The sequence below is a fragment of the Pleurodeles waltl genome, chromosome 1_1 (assembly GCF_031143425.1).
Source record: "Pleurodeles waltl isolate 20211129_DDA chromosome 1_1, aPleWal1.hap1.20221129, whole genome shotgun sequence".
In the NCBI taxonomy this organism is placed as follows: domain Eukaryota; kingdom Metazoa; phylum Chordata; class Amphibia; order Caudata; family Salamandridae; genus Pleurodeles; species Pleurodeles waltl.
The window spans coordinates 441,125,174-441,139,406 of NC_090436.1; the positions used below are offsets into that span (position 1 = coordinate 441,125,174).

At 46.2% G+C, this 14,233-nt stretch overlaps 1 protein-coding gene across 1 annotated transcript in view; it reads left to right on the forward strand.

The window, feature by feature from the left end:
• FAM151B (family with sequence similarity 151 member B) overlaps positions 1-14,233 on the forward strand; it is a 363,119-nt gene that overhangs the window by 250,938 nt on the left and 97,948 nt on the right. The window lies entirely within an intron of this gene.

Here is a 14,233-nt window from a genome sequence, read left to right on the forward strand (position 1 = left end):
TAAAAATGATTTTTGCCAATTGATCCGCAATCCTGATAACTGTCCGAAGCGTGCCAGTAGAGTCTGAGCCCCCTCCCTTTCTGGTCCGGTATTTCGTAAGAATAAGAGGAGGTCGTCCACATACAGCGCAATCACATGATGCCGACCGCACCTGACCAGACCTTGGTACCAGGCGGCTGTCCTGGCCTGAGCGGCTAGCGGCTCCATTGCCAGAGCATCCCTGTCTGGTGCCCCTGCCAACTGTGTACCTTTGGGTCTGCATAGAGCAACTTTGTCCATCTAATCAAGCCTTCCCTAAGGCCCATGTGAGCGAGAATTCTATATGGGTAATCCCACTCCAGGCTGTTGGATGCCTTCTTTATATCTATGGCAAGGACCGCAGAACCTGTGTCAGCAGGGGTCGCCAATTCCATGAGGGATAACAGCTGATGTACATTCTGGGCGGTACCCCTAGTGGGGATCAATCCCGCTTGGTCCGAATGGACCAGCTGTGTAATGTGTGGCAGTGATCTTGTTGCTAGTACCCTACTCAATATTTTGTAGTACGTGTTAAGCATGGAGAGGGGCCTGTATGCCCCTCCTTCATCAGGAGGTTTCCCGGGCTTGAGCAATGGAACAATTAAGGCTTCACCCGTCGAAGCCGGAAGACGGCCAGACGCTCATGCCTCGTTATACAGCGATGCCAGCTTGGGGGTGAGTGTCCGTGCATAAGTTGCATGGAACTCAATGGGAAGTCCATCCGTGCCTGGGGTCTTTCCGCGAGCCAGGCCCGCTATAGCTGCCCCGATCTCCGATATATCAATATCCCCACCCAGGGCTTCGCGTTCCGCCTCGGTCAGTGCTCTGGGCGACAGTGCCGGCAGGAAATCTTGCAGCTCCGCTCCCGTCCCATGGGATGAGCTGGTGTAGAGGGCGGACTAATAGTCATGGAAATACGAGTTTATGTTGGCTACATGATGATAAAGCTTGGCACCCAGTGGGGTGGTAATCTCCATTATAGGGGTCCCTCTCTTGGTGGGGTTAGCCAACCATGCCAGCACTGCCCCTGTTTTATCTCTTTCAGTGTGGGCCCTTGCAGTGTACTGCTTGTAGTCGAAGTATCTTAGCGTCTCGGTATGCTCTGCCACTTTTTCCCTGGCCTCGCGCTCTTCCCCTCGCCCCTCCGGATGATCCAGTGCAAGGTTCTCCAGTGACCTGAGGTCTCTCTCTGCAATCATTATATCCCGCAGCAAGGACTCTCTAATCCCAATGGAAGTCCCCATACAACGACCACGCACCACTACTTTGAATGCCTCCCAGAGTGTCTGTGGTGAAGGAGCGTTGGGTTCGCTGTCCTCAAAGTAGTGGGTTATATGGTCCCTGATCTGTTCCCTGAAAGCGGGGTCTGTCAGCGAGTCTGGCTTAAGTCTCCAGGTGGGTATGCATGTGACAGCACTTGTCCAGGACAAGTGCAGTAGTAAAGGGTTATGATCGGAAATGGTTTTCCACAGATATTCTACTCCCTGCGCCTGTGCATGCACCTCTGGAGTGCTCAGGAAAGTGTTGAGGCGTATATGGAGATCATGGGCAGCGGAGTAATGAGAATATTCCCCGGATACAGGGTTAAGAGTTGTCACAGTGTCCTTTCCTCGGCATCTGCACGTTGCTGAACAAAAGGCCCACCTCCCGGCGTCACCAACTCAGAAAGCTATTATAGCACAGAGTTATGATGAAGCCAGGCGGGGGAAGTGAATTAGGGTAGGGAACTGCAGGGAGAGAGATCTGAAAAGAAAAGGTTAGAACAAATATGCATATACTCATTCATAGCAGTATAAATCATCAATAGACTCTTGACTAAAGGCGTCTCCGTGATATCAGATTGAGACCCTTTTTTAATTGAGGGCAAAGCCCCTTCTTTGAATCATGGAACAAGAACAAACTACAACCTCAGAACCAAGAGATGGCAAGAGCTTTGGACTATGGTCATACTTTGAATATCAATCCTGTAACAACTATGTATTCATAACATAAACGTTTGATCCCAGCCTAGAAATTCTCAAAGGCTTAAATATGCTTTTCACATATTATGTTTCCAAAAAACAATGAAACTATAATTTGCTTATCTCCAAAAATGCTTTCACATTTACAACTATAGGCCTGTAAGTTTTACTCATTGAACTTAAAGCGCTTTATTCGTTGGGCAGAAGCGCCTTGTTGATTGTTCATGAAGCGCTTTGATTATTATACATGAATCGCTTTGTTCCTTATGCCAGAAAGCGCTTTCACTTGTCTTATCTGAAGCACTACGCTCGTTATACTAAGGGGCGCTTTACTCATGTGGCCTAAATCACTTTGATTGTTGTGCCAAGGGCGCTTTCTTCATGTGGACTGAAGCGCTTTGATTGCTGCGTCAAGGGCGCTTTACTCATGTGGACTAAAGCGATTTGATTGCCGTGCCAAGGGCGCTTTGCTCATATGGACTGAAGCGCTTTGATCGCTGTGCCGAGGGCGCTTTACTCATGCAGACTGAAGAGCTTTGATTGCTGCGTCAAGGGCGCTTTACTCATGCAGACTGAAGCGCTTTGATTGCTGCGCCAAGACTGCTTTACTCTGAAAACTGAAAACGCTTTGGTCTTTATGCTAAGGGGCGCTTTACCTTGTGGAAGTAACAACTCCCTTCAAGATTGGGCTCATCAAGACCTTACCGCTACGAGTACGACCTACTCGTATCTGAATTCACCATGGAAACAAGGATACTCCGATTTGCCTTCAATCTGCCATGCTGGAAATCTGCTCTTCTTCAGAGGAACCCCCACGAGGTCTGACTGCATCGAAGTCTTCAAAATAGTGAGCAACGTGCTTGGGTGTGGCTGGGCTTTATAGGCCTGCCACACCCCAAGATGGCTGCTGCTTCTAAAAACATGGGAATTGTAGTCCCTTCATTGAATAGCACTGATTAGTGCATCTTGTCCACCAATGTCCTGACCCTGCAGCTACATGAGCTTTCCCACAGGGCAGACGACACAGATGGCCACTTTTGGAACAAGAGGGGATGACAAGTGGTGCACATAAAGCACCGCAAAACCGCGCAGCGGAGTTTCGGGAGGGACCTGGACTGCGCACAGCCTTATTCCTGACATTACACCCCTCTCCCAAGCGCGGTCCAGGGGCCCGGCTTATCAGGATGGAGGAGGTGAAGTCGTAGCACCAAACGTGGTACATGGTCATGTCTTGCAGTTTCCCAAGAGTCATTTTCCAGTCCCTATCCTTTGCTGGACACCAAGTACCAAAGGGAAGACCCCCGATATCTGGAGTCTAAAATAGATCGCACCTCATACTCCCAAAGACCTTGGACTAATAGAGGAGCAGGTTGTGTGACACTTGAGGGCGAAGCAGGTTTCAGAAGTGAAGTGTGAAACACCGGATGAGTTTTCAAAGATAATGGTAATTTTAGTTTATATGTTACTGGGTTTACTTGCTGCAGAACTTTATAGGGCCCTATGAATTTTTGGTGACAATTTTTTTTTTTTTTTAATACAAAGTTTTTCGTAAACAACTAAAATCTATCTTTATCTGTATACTGAGGACCAGGCTGGTGTTTTTTGTCATATTGCATTCTATATTTTTTCTTTGCTTGAGGAAGATTTGTTTGCAATTGTGAATGTACATTTTTCATGTGCGTTAACATGTCCATGACTGCTGGAGTGGTTTGAGTAGAAGCAGGTAGCGTAACTGGCAAAATGTGTGGATGACGCCCATATAAACCATAGAAAGGAGTTGAGTTTATTGAAGAGTGGTGAGAGTTATTATGAGCCAGTTCTGCAAGCCACAAAAGATCCAGCCAGGTTTTAGGAAACTTTGTTGCATAACATAGAAGTATTGTTTTAGAGTTTGGTTTAGTCTCTCTGTTTGACCATCCGTTTGTGGATGATAACTAGTGGATAAAGTCGAATCAATTAGTAAAGCCTTGCACCATTGCTGCCAGAAACGTGCAGAAAATTGTGTTCCTCTATCAGAGAGGATGACTCTTCAAAGTCCAGGAAGGCGAACTATGTTTTCTAAGATGATAGTTGCTAAGGTGTCGGAGGTTGGGAGCCTTTTACAGGCAACGAAGTGAGCATATTTGGTAAGGCTATCCACCACCACTGAAATGGTTATAAATTGCTTTGAAGACCAATAATAAAATCCATAGAGATATGTTCCCATGGATGATTGGGAATGGGTAGAGGTATCAGTAGACCTTTGGGCTTGCTATGTTCGCTTTTGCATCTTGCACATACTTCACATGATTGTAACATTTGTGTAAGGTCGTGAACGAATGTAGGCCACCAAAAATACCTTTTCATGAGTTCTATTGTTTTTTGAGGACCTGGATGACTTGCCAGAGGATGAGTATGTAACCAATGAAAAGCTGTCTCTCTTAACTCCTCAGTAGGCAGGAATACTCGAGATTCGTGTAGAGGTAAGCCTTGTTGAATGGACCTTTTGGTGTCTTGTTGTAACCATTCTTGCCACTTGGTGATATGAAAATGATTATGAATGAGATCAAAGAATTTCTTGGCTGCTACTAAACACAACACTTTTGAAGGCGTTATAATAGGCATGGGCTTTTGTTCAGTATGTGTGATCGAAGAATCTTGCCTAGACAATGTGTTGGCCTTACGTTTATCTACTCCTGGTCTAAAAGTCACTATGAAATCAAATTCTGCAAAAAATAGCATCCATCTCAGTTGTCTGGGAGTTAGTAGTCTGGCAGAACTCATAAATTGTAAATTTCTATGGTCGGAATATACAGTTATGGTGTATTTTGCTCCCAATAGATAATGTCTCCATTCTTTGAAAGCATTGCAAATTGCTAGTAATTCTTTTTCTGCTATGGTGTAATTCTGTTCCGCTTCGTTCACTTTTCTTGACGCATATGCTGTGGGGTGTAATTGTCCAGTTCTCAATGACGTTGGGACAAGATGGCCCCAACAGCAACATCGGATGCATCGGCTTCCACAATGAATGGTTCCTCCGCATTGGGGTGAGCTAGAATGGGAGCTGTAGTAAAGCCCTTTTTTAAGTCTTGAAATGCTTCCTCTGTCTCTTGGGACCAGTAGAAGATGGCCTTTTTCCTTAGCAATTTAGTGCTTGGTGCCACCTTTTGGGAGAAGTGATGGATGAAGCCTCGATAAAAATTCGCAAACCCAAAAAACATTGAATATCACGTACTGATTTTGGTGTGGGCCATTCGGATACAGCTTGAATTTTTCTTTCAGTCATTTGCATGCCGTCAGGTGTTAAAATGGCTCCTAGAAATTCAACTTCTTTGGTATGGAATTCGCATTTCCTTAATTTGCAAAACAAGTTATGTTTTTGTAGAGTTTGTAATACCTTTTTTACATGTTCTTCTTGTATTTCTTCAGAGTTTGAATAAATCAATATATCGTCAATATAAACGATGACAAAGATGTCTAGATACTCTCTCAGAACATCGTTTAGGAAATATTGAAAGGCTGCTGGGGCATTACTTAGACCAAACGGCATCACTAGATACTCAAAGAGACAATAACGAGTCTTAAAAGCTGTTCTCCACTCCTCTCCCTCTCAAATTCGAACTAGGTGATAAGCACCACGTAAGTCAAGTTTGGTGTAAATAACGGCGGATTTTACCTAGTCTAACAAGACTGGTATGAGAGGTAGTGGATATGTATTTTTAACAGTGATCTTATTTATCGCTTTAAAGTCAATACAAGGCCTCAAATCGCCATTAGCTTTGGGTACGAAAAACAGCGGAGAAGCCTCTGGAGATCTTGATGGCCGAATTAGCTCGTTGGCTAAACATTGATCAAGGTATTCTCGTAGGACTTGATTTTCTTTCTCTGATAATGCATAGATTCTACAATTTGGTATATTGGCGCCGGGTACAAGGTCGATCTGACAATCGTACGGCCTGTGAGGTGGTAAGGAGCTCGCTTTCTTTTCACAGAAAATGTCAGTATATTCTGAATACTGTGATGGCAGATCAATTTCCTTCTCAACTGCAGTAGCAATAGAGTGTTGAAGATTTCCTTCTTTGTCTCATCTTGGTTGAAAACATCTTTTTGTACAAGAGGAAGAAGAAAAACGCAAAACCTGGTTGCGCCAGTCTATGCATGGATTGTGTAACATTAACCACGGCATTCCTAGGATAAAACCATATTGGGGTGCTTGAATTATATCGAAGCAAGTTATCTCACAGTGGTTCTTATTCTCATCATCTTTGCAAATCATTTGTATTCGTGAGATTTGTTTACTAACGGGGCCTCCTGCCAATTCACTACCATCAACTGCATAAACAACTTTTGGAACCTTTTTCTTGACACTGGGTATATGCAAGTCTAGTGCAGTTTGTTGATCCACAAAATTTCCTGTTGCCCCTGAATCGATTAGAACTTGTACATTTGGGGGGTCATTAAAACCCTGGCGGTCAAAGACTGTTGTGGCGATTGCACCAACAGGCTGGCGGTGCAATCTAGGGAATTATGACCGCGGCGGATAATTTGCTTGCAGCTCTGCCCAGGGGATTAAGAGTCCCCGACCGCCAGCCTTTTCCTGGCGGTTTGAACCGCCAGGAAAAGGCTGGCGGTACGGGGAGACGCGGGGCCCCTGCACTGCCCATGCCACTGGCATGGGCAGTGCAGGGGCCCCCTGACAGGGCCCCATGCAGCTTTTCATTGTCTGCATAGCAGACAGTAAAAAGCGTGACGGGTGCAACTGCACCCGTCGCATGGCCGCAACACTGCTGGCTCCATTTGGAGCCGGCTCCTGTGTTGCGGCCGAGATCCCCGCTGGGCCGGCGGGCAGAAACCAGGTTTCCGCCCGCCTGCCCAGCGGGGATCTCATAATGACTGCGGCGGGAGTGGAATATTCTCACCCCTAAGTACGTGATACAACGCGGCTCCCATGTCACTCCGCCCAGCTCCGTTGGCGGCCCGGCGCCCGCTACCATTGGGAATAAAAATTATTTTTGCCAATTGATCCGCAATCCTGATAACTGTCCGAAGCGTGCCAGTAGAGTCTGAGCCCCCTCCCTTTCCGGTCCGGTATTTCGTAAGAATAAGAGGAGGTCGTCCACATACAGCGCAATCACATTATGCCGACCGCACCTGACCAGACGTTGGTACCAGGCGGCTGTCCTGGCCTGAGCGGCTAGCAGCTCCATTGCCAGAGCATCCCTGTCTGGTGCCCCTGCCAACTGTGTACTGCGCTGAGTTGGATATGCCCGTTCTTACCCTTGCCTTTGGGTCTGCGTAGAGCAACTTTGTCCATCTAATCAAGCCTCCCCTAAGGCCCATGTGAGCGAGAACTCTATATAGGTAATCCCACTCCAGGCTGTTGGATGCCTTCTTTATATCTATGGCAAGGACCGCAGAACCTGTGTCAGCAGGGGTCGCCAATTCCACGAGGGATACCAGCCAATGTACATTCTGGGCGGTATACCCCTAGTGGGGATCAATCCCGCTTGGTCCGAATGGACCAGCTGTGTAATGTGTGGCAGTGATCTTGTTGCTAGTACCCTACTCAATATTTTGTAGTACGTGTTAAGCATGGAGAGGGGCCTGTATGCCCCTCCTTCATCAGGAGGTTTGCCGGGCTTGAGCAATGGAACAATTAAGGCTTCACCCGTCGAAGCCGGAAGACGGCCAGTCGCTCGTGCCTCGTTATACAGCGATGCCAGCTGGGGGGTGAGTGTCTGTGCATAAGTTGCATAGAACTCAATGGGAAGTCCATCCGTGCCTGGGGTCTTTCCGCGAGCTAGGCCCGCTATAGCTGCTCCGATCTCCGATATATCGATATCCCCACCCAGGGCTTTGCGTTCCGCCTCGGTCAGTGCTCTGGGCGACAGTGCCGGCAGGAAATCTTGCAGCTCCGCTCCCGTCGCATGGGATGAGCTGGTGTAGAGGGCGGAGTAATAGTCATGGAAATACGAGTTTATGTCGGCTTGATGATAAAGCTTTGCACCCAGTGGGGTGGTAATCTCCATTATAGGGGTCCCTCTCTTGGCGGGGTTAGCCAACCATGCCAGCAGTGCCCCTGTTTTATCCCTTTCAGTGTGGGCCCTTGCAGTGTACTGCTTGTAGTCGAAGTATCTTAGCGTCTCGGTATGCTCTGCCACTTTTTCCCTGGCCTCGCGCTCTTCCCCTCGCCTCTCGGGATGATCCAGTGCAAGGTTCTCCAGTGACCTGAGGTCTCTCTGCAATCATTATATCCCGCAGCAAGGACCCTCTAATCCCAATGGAAGCCCCCATACAACGACCACGCACCACTACTTTGTATGCCTCCCAGAGTGTCTGTGGTGAAGGAGCGTTGGGCTCGTTGTCCTCAAAGTAGTGGGTTATATGGTCCCTGATCTGTTCCCTGAAAGCAGGGTCTGTCAGCGAGTCTGGCTTAAGTCTCCAGGTGGGTATGCATGTGACAGCACTTGTCCAGGACAAGTGCAGTAGTAACGGGTTATGATTGGAAATGGTTTTCCCCAGATATTCTACTCCCTGCGTCTGTGCATGCACCTCTGGAGTGCTCAGGAAAGTGTTGAGGCGTATATGGAGATCATGAGCAGCGGAGTAATGAGAATATACCTGGATACAGGGTTAAGAGTTGTCACAGTGTGCTTTCCAGGGATCTGCACGTTGCTGAACAAAAGGCCCACCTCCCTGCGTCACCAACTCAGAAAGCTATTATAGCACAGAGTTATGATGAAGCCAGGCGGGGGGAAGGGAATTAGGGTAGGGAACTGCAGGGAGAGAGATCTGAAAAGAAAAGGTCAGAACAAATATGCATATACTCATTCATAGCAGTATAAATCATCAACAGACTCTTGACTAAAGGCGTCTCCGTGATATCAGATTGAGACCCTTTTTGAATTGAGGGCAAAGCCCCTTCTTTGAATCATGGAACAAGAACAAACTACAACCTCAGAACCAAGAGATGGCAAGAGCTTTGGACTATGGTCATACTTTGAATATCAATCCTGTAACAACTATGTATTCATAACATAAACGTTTGATCACAGCCTAGAAATTCTCAAAGGCTTAAATATGCTTTTCACATATTATGTTTCCAAAAAACAATGAAACTATAATTTGCTTATCTCCAAAAATGCTTTCACATTTACAACTATAGGCCTGTAAGTTTTACTCATTGAACTTAAAGCGCTTTATTCGTTGGGCAGAAGCGCCTTGTTGATTGTTCATGAAGCGCTTTGATTATTATACATGAAGCGCTTTGTTCTTTATGCCAGAAAGCGCTTTCACTTGTCTTATCTGAAGCGCTACGCTCGTTATGCTAAGGGGCGCTTTACTCATGTGGCCTAAATCTCTTTGATTGTTGTGCCAAGGGTGTTTTAAGCATGTGGACGGAAGCGCTTTGATTGCTGTGCCAAGGGCGCTTTCCTCATGTGGACTGAAGCGATTTGATTGCTGCGTCAAGGGCGCTTTGCTCATGTGGACTGAAGCGCTTTGATTGCCGTACCAAGGGCACTATACTCATGTGGACTGAAGCGCTTTGATTGCCGCGCCAAGGGCGCTTTACTCAGGTGGACTGAAGCGATTTGATTGCCGTGCCAAGGGCGCTTTGCTCATATGGACTGAAGCGCTTTGATCGCTGTGCCGAGGGCGCTTTACTCATGCAGACTGAATCACTTTGATTGCTGTGCCAAGGGCGCTTTACTCATGCGGACTGAAGAGCTTTGATTGCTGCGTCAAGGGCGCTTTACTCATGCAGACTGAAGCGCTTTGATTGCCGTGCCAAGGGCACTTTCCTCTTGTGGACTGAAGCGCTTTGATTGCTGTGCCAAGGGCGCTTTACTTATGTGGACTGAAGCGCTTTGATTGCTGCGCCAAGGCTGCTTTACTCTGAAAACGCTTTGGTCTTTGTGCTAAGGGGCGCTTTACCTTGTGGAAGTAACAACTCCCTTCAAGATTGGGCTCATCAAGACCTTACCGGTACGAGTACGACCTACTCGTATCTGAATTCACCATGGAAACAAGGATACTCCGATTTGCCTTCAATCTTCCATGCAAGAAATCTGCTCTTCTTCAGAGGAACCCCAACGAGGTCTGACTGCATCGAAGTCTTCAAAATAGTGAGCAACGTGCTTGGGTGTGGCTGGGCTTTATAGGCCTGCCACACCCCAAGATGGCTGCTGCCTCTAAAAACATGGGAATTGTAGTCCCTTCATTGAATTGGCACTGATTAGTGCATCTTGTCCACCAATGTCCTGACCCTGCAGCTACATGAGCTTTCCCACAGGGCAGACGACACAGATGACCACTTTTGGAACAAGAGGGGATGACAAGTGGTGCACATAAAGCACCGCAAAACCGCGCAGCAGAGTTTCGGGCGGGACCTGGACTGCGCACAGCCTTATTCCTGACATTACACCCTCTCCCAAGCGCGGTCCAGGGGCCTGGCTTATCAGGATGGAGGAGGTGAAATCGTAGCACCAAACGTGGTGCATGGTCATGTCTTGCAGGTTCCCAAGAGTCATTTTCCAGCCCCTATCCTTTGCTGGACACCAAGTACCAAAGGGAAGACCCCCGATATCTGGAGTCTAAAATAGATCGCACCTCATACTCCCAATGACCTTGGACTAATAGAGGAGCAGGTTGTGTGACACTTGAGGGTGAAGCAGTTTTCAGAAGTGAAGTGTGAAACACCGGATGAGTTTTCAAAGATAATGGTAATTTTAGTCTATATGTTACTGGGTTTACTTGTTGCAGAACTTCATAGGGCCCTATGAATTTTGGATGAAACATATATATTTTTTTTTAATACAAAGTTTTTCGTGGATAACTAAAATCTATCTTTATCTGTATACTGAGGACCAGGCTGGTGTTTTTTGTCATATTGCATTTTATATTTTTTCTTTGCTTGAGGAAGATGTGTTTGCAATTGTGAATGTACATTTTTCATGTGCGTTAACATGTCATGACTGCTGGAGTGGTTTGAGTAGAAGCAGGTAGCATAACTGGCAAAATGTGCGGATGACGCCCATATAAACCATAGAAAGGAGTTGAGTTTATTGAAGAGTGGTGAGAGTTATTATGAGCCGGTTCTGCAAGCCACAAAAGATCCAGCCAGGTTTTAGGAGACTTTGTTGCATAACATCGTAAGTATTGTTTTAGAGTTTGGTTTAGTCTCTCTGTTTGACCATCCGTTTGTGGATGATAACTAGTGGATAAAGTCGAATCAATTAGTAAAGCCTTGCACCATTGCTGCCAAAAACGTGCAGAAAATTGTGTTCCTCTATCAGAGAGGATGACTCTTCGAAGTCCAGGAAGGCGAACTATGTTTTCTAAGATGATAGTTGCTAAGGTGTCGGAGGTTGGGAGCCTTTTACAGGCAACGAAGTGAGCATATTTGGTAAGGCTATTCACCACCATTTAAATGGTTATAAATTGCTTTATTTGAGGAAGACCAATAATAAAATCCATAGAGATATGTTCCCATGGATGATTGGGAATGGGTAGAGGTATCAGTAGACCTTTGGGCTTGCTATGTTCGCTTTTGCATCTTGCACATACTTCACATCATTGTAACATTTGCTTAAGGTCGTGAACGAATGTAGGCCACCAAAAATACCTTTTCATGAGTTCTATTGTTTTTTGAGGACTTGTTTGACTTGCAAGAGGATGAGTATGTAACCAATGAAAAGCTGTCTCTCTTAACTCCTCAGTAGGCAGGAATACTCGAGATTTGTGTAGAGGTAAGCCTTGTTGAATGGACCTTTTGGTGTCTTGTTGTAACCATTCTTGCCACTTGGTGATATGATTATGAATGAGATCAAAGAATTTCTCGGCTGCTACTAAACACAACACTTTTGAAGGCGTTATAATAGGCATGGGCTTTTGTTCAGTATGTGTGATCGAAGAATCTTGCCTAGACAATGTGTTGGCCTTACGTTTATCTACTCCTGGTCTAAAAGTCACTATGAAATCAAATTCTGCAAAAAATAGTATCCATCTCAGTTGTCTGGGAGTTAGTAGTCTGCAGAACTCATAAATTCTAAATTGCTATCGTCAGAATATACAGTTATGGTGTATTTTGCTTCCAATAGATAATGTCTCCATTCTTTGAAAGCATTGCGAATTGCTAGTAATTCTTTTTCTGCTATGGTGTAATTCTGTTCCGCTTCATTCACTTTTCTTGACGCATATGCTGTGGGGTGTAATTGTCCAGTTTCTCGATGACGTTGGGACAAGATGGCCCCAACAGCAACATCGGATGCATCGGCTTCCACAATGAATGGTTCCTCCGCATTGGGGTGAGCTAGAAAGGGAGCTGTAGTAAAGGCCTTTTTTAAGTCTTGAAATGCTTCCTCTGTCTCTTGGGACCAGTAGAAGATGGCCTTTTTCCTTAGCAATTTAGTGCTTGGTGCCACCTTTTGGGAGAAGTGATGGATGAAGCGTCGATAAAAATTTGCAAAACCCAAAAAACATTGAATATCACGTACTGATTTTGGTGTGGGCCATTCGGATACAGCTTGAATTTTTCTTTCAGTCATTTGCATGACGTCAGGTGTTAAAATAACTCCTAGAAATTTAACTTCTTTGGTATGGAATTTGCATTTACTTAATTTGCAAAACAAGTTATGTTTTTGTAGAGTTTGTAATACCTTTTTTACATGTTCTTCATGTATTTCTTCAGAGTTTGAATAAATCAATAGATCGTCAATATAAACGATGACAAAGATGTCTAGATACTCTCTCAGAACATCGTTTAGGAAATATTGAAAGGCTGCTGGGGCATTACTTAGACAAACAGCATCACTAGATACTCAAAGAGGCCATAACGAGTCTTAAAAGCTGTTCTCCACTCATCTCCCTCTCAAATTCGAACTAGGTGATAAGCACCTCGCAAGTCAAGTTTGGTGTAAATAACGGCGGATTTTACCTAGTCTAACAAGACTGGTATGAGGATATTTATTTTTAACAGTGATCTTATTTATCGCTCTAAAGTCAATACAAGGCCTCAAATCGCCATTTGCTTTTGGTACGAAAAACAGCGGAGAAGCCTCTGGAGATCGTGATGGCCGAATTAGCTTGTTGGTTAAACATTGATCAAGGTATTCTCGTAGGACTTGATTTTCTTTCTCTGATAATGCATAGATTCTACAATTTGGTATATTGGCGCCGGGTACAAGGTCGATCTGACAATCGTACGGCCTGTGAGGTGGTAAGGAGCTCGCTTTCTTTTCACAGAAAACGTCAGTATATTCTGAATACTGTGATGGCAGATAAATTTCCTTCTCAATTGCAGTAGCAATAGAGTGTTGAAGATTTCCTTCTTTGTCTCATCTTGGTTGAAAACATCTTTTTGTACAAGAGGAATAAGAAAAACGCAAAACCTGGTTGTGCCAGTCTATGCATGGATTGTGTAACATTAACCACGGCATTCCTAGGATAAAACCATATTGGGGTGCTTGGATTATATCGAAGCAAGTTATCTCACAGTGGTTCTGATTCTCATCATCTTTGCAAATCATTTGTATTCGTGAGGTTTGTTTACTAACGGGGCCTCCTGACAATTCACTACCATCAACTGCATAAACAACTTTTGGAATCTTTTTCTTGACACTGGGTATATGCAAGTCTAGTGCAGTTTGTTGGTCCACAAAATTTCCTGTTGCCCCTGAATCGATTAGAACTTGTACATTTGGGGGGTCATTACAACCCTGGCGGTCAAAGTCAGCCAGGGCTGTTGTGGCGATTGCACCGCCAACAGGCTGTCGGTGCAATCCAGGGAATTATGAATGCGGCGGAAGCAATGCGCTCGCCCCGACGGGGCCGGCGGTTTCCCGCCACATTTGCCCCGGCAGTGATAATCCACCTGGGCAGCGCTGCTTGCAGCGCTGCCCAGGGGATTAAGAGTCCCCGACCGCCAGCATTTTCCTGGCGGTCGGGGAGTCGCGGGGCTCCTGGGGGCCCCTGCACTGCCCATGCCACTGGCATGGGCAGTGCAGGGGCCCCCTGACAGGGCCCCATGCAGCTTTTCACTGTCTGCACTGTCTGCAACTGCACCCGTCGCACGGCCGCAGCACTGCCGGCTCCTGTGTTGCGGCCGAGATCCCCGCTGGGCCGGCGGGTGGAAACCAGGTTTCCGCCCGCCGGCCCAGCGGGGATCTCATAATGACTGCGGCAGGAGTGCGTCCGCATTGGCGGCCGGCCGGCGGTCACATCTGCCTAAGTCTTTTTCCCTGCACAATCATTTGTACTAAAATTCGAAAATGTTT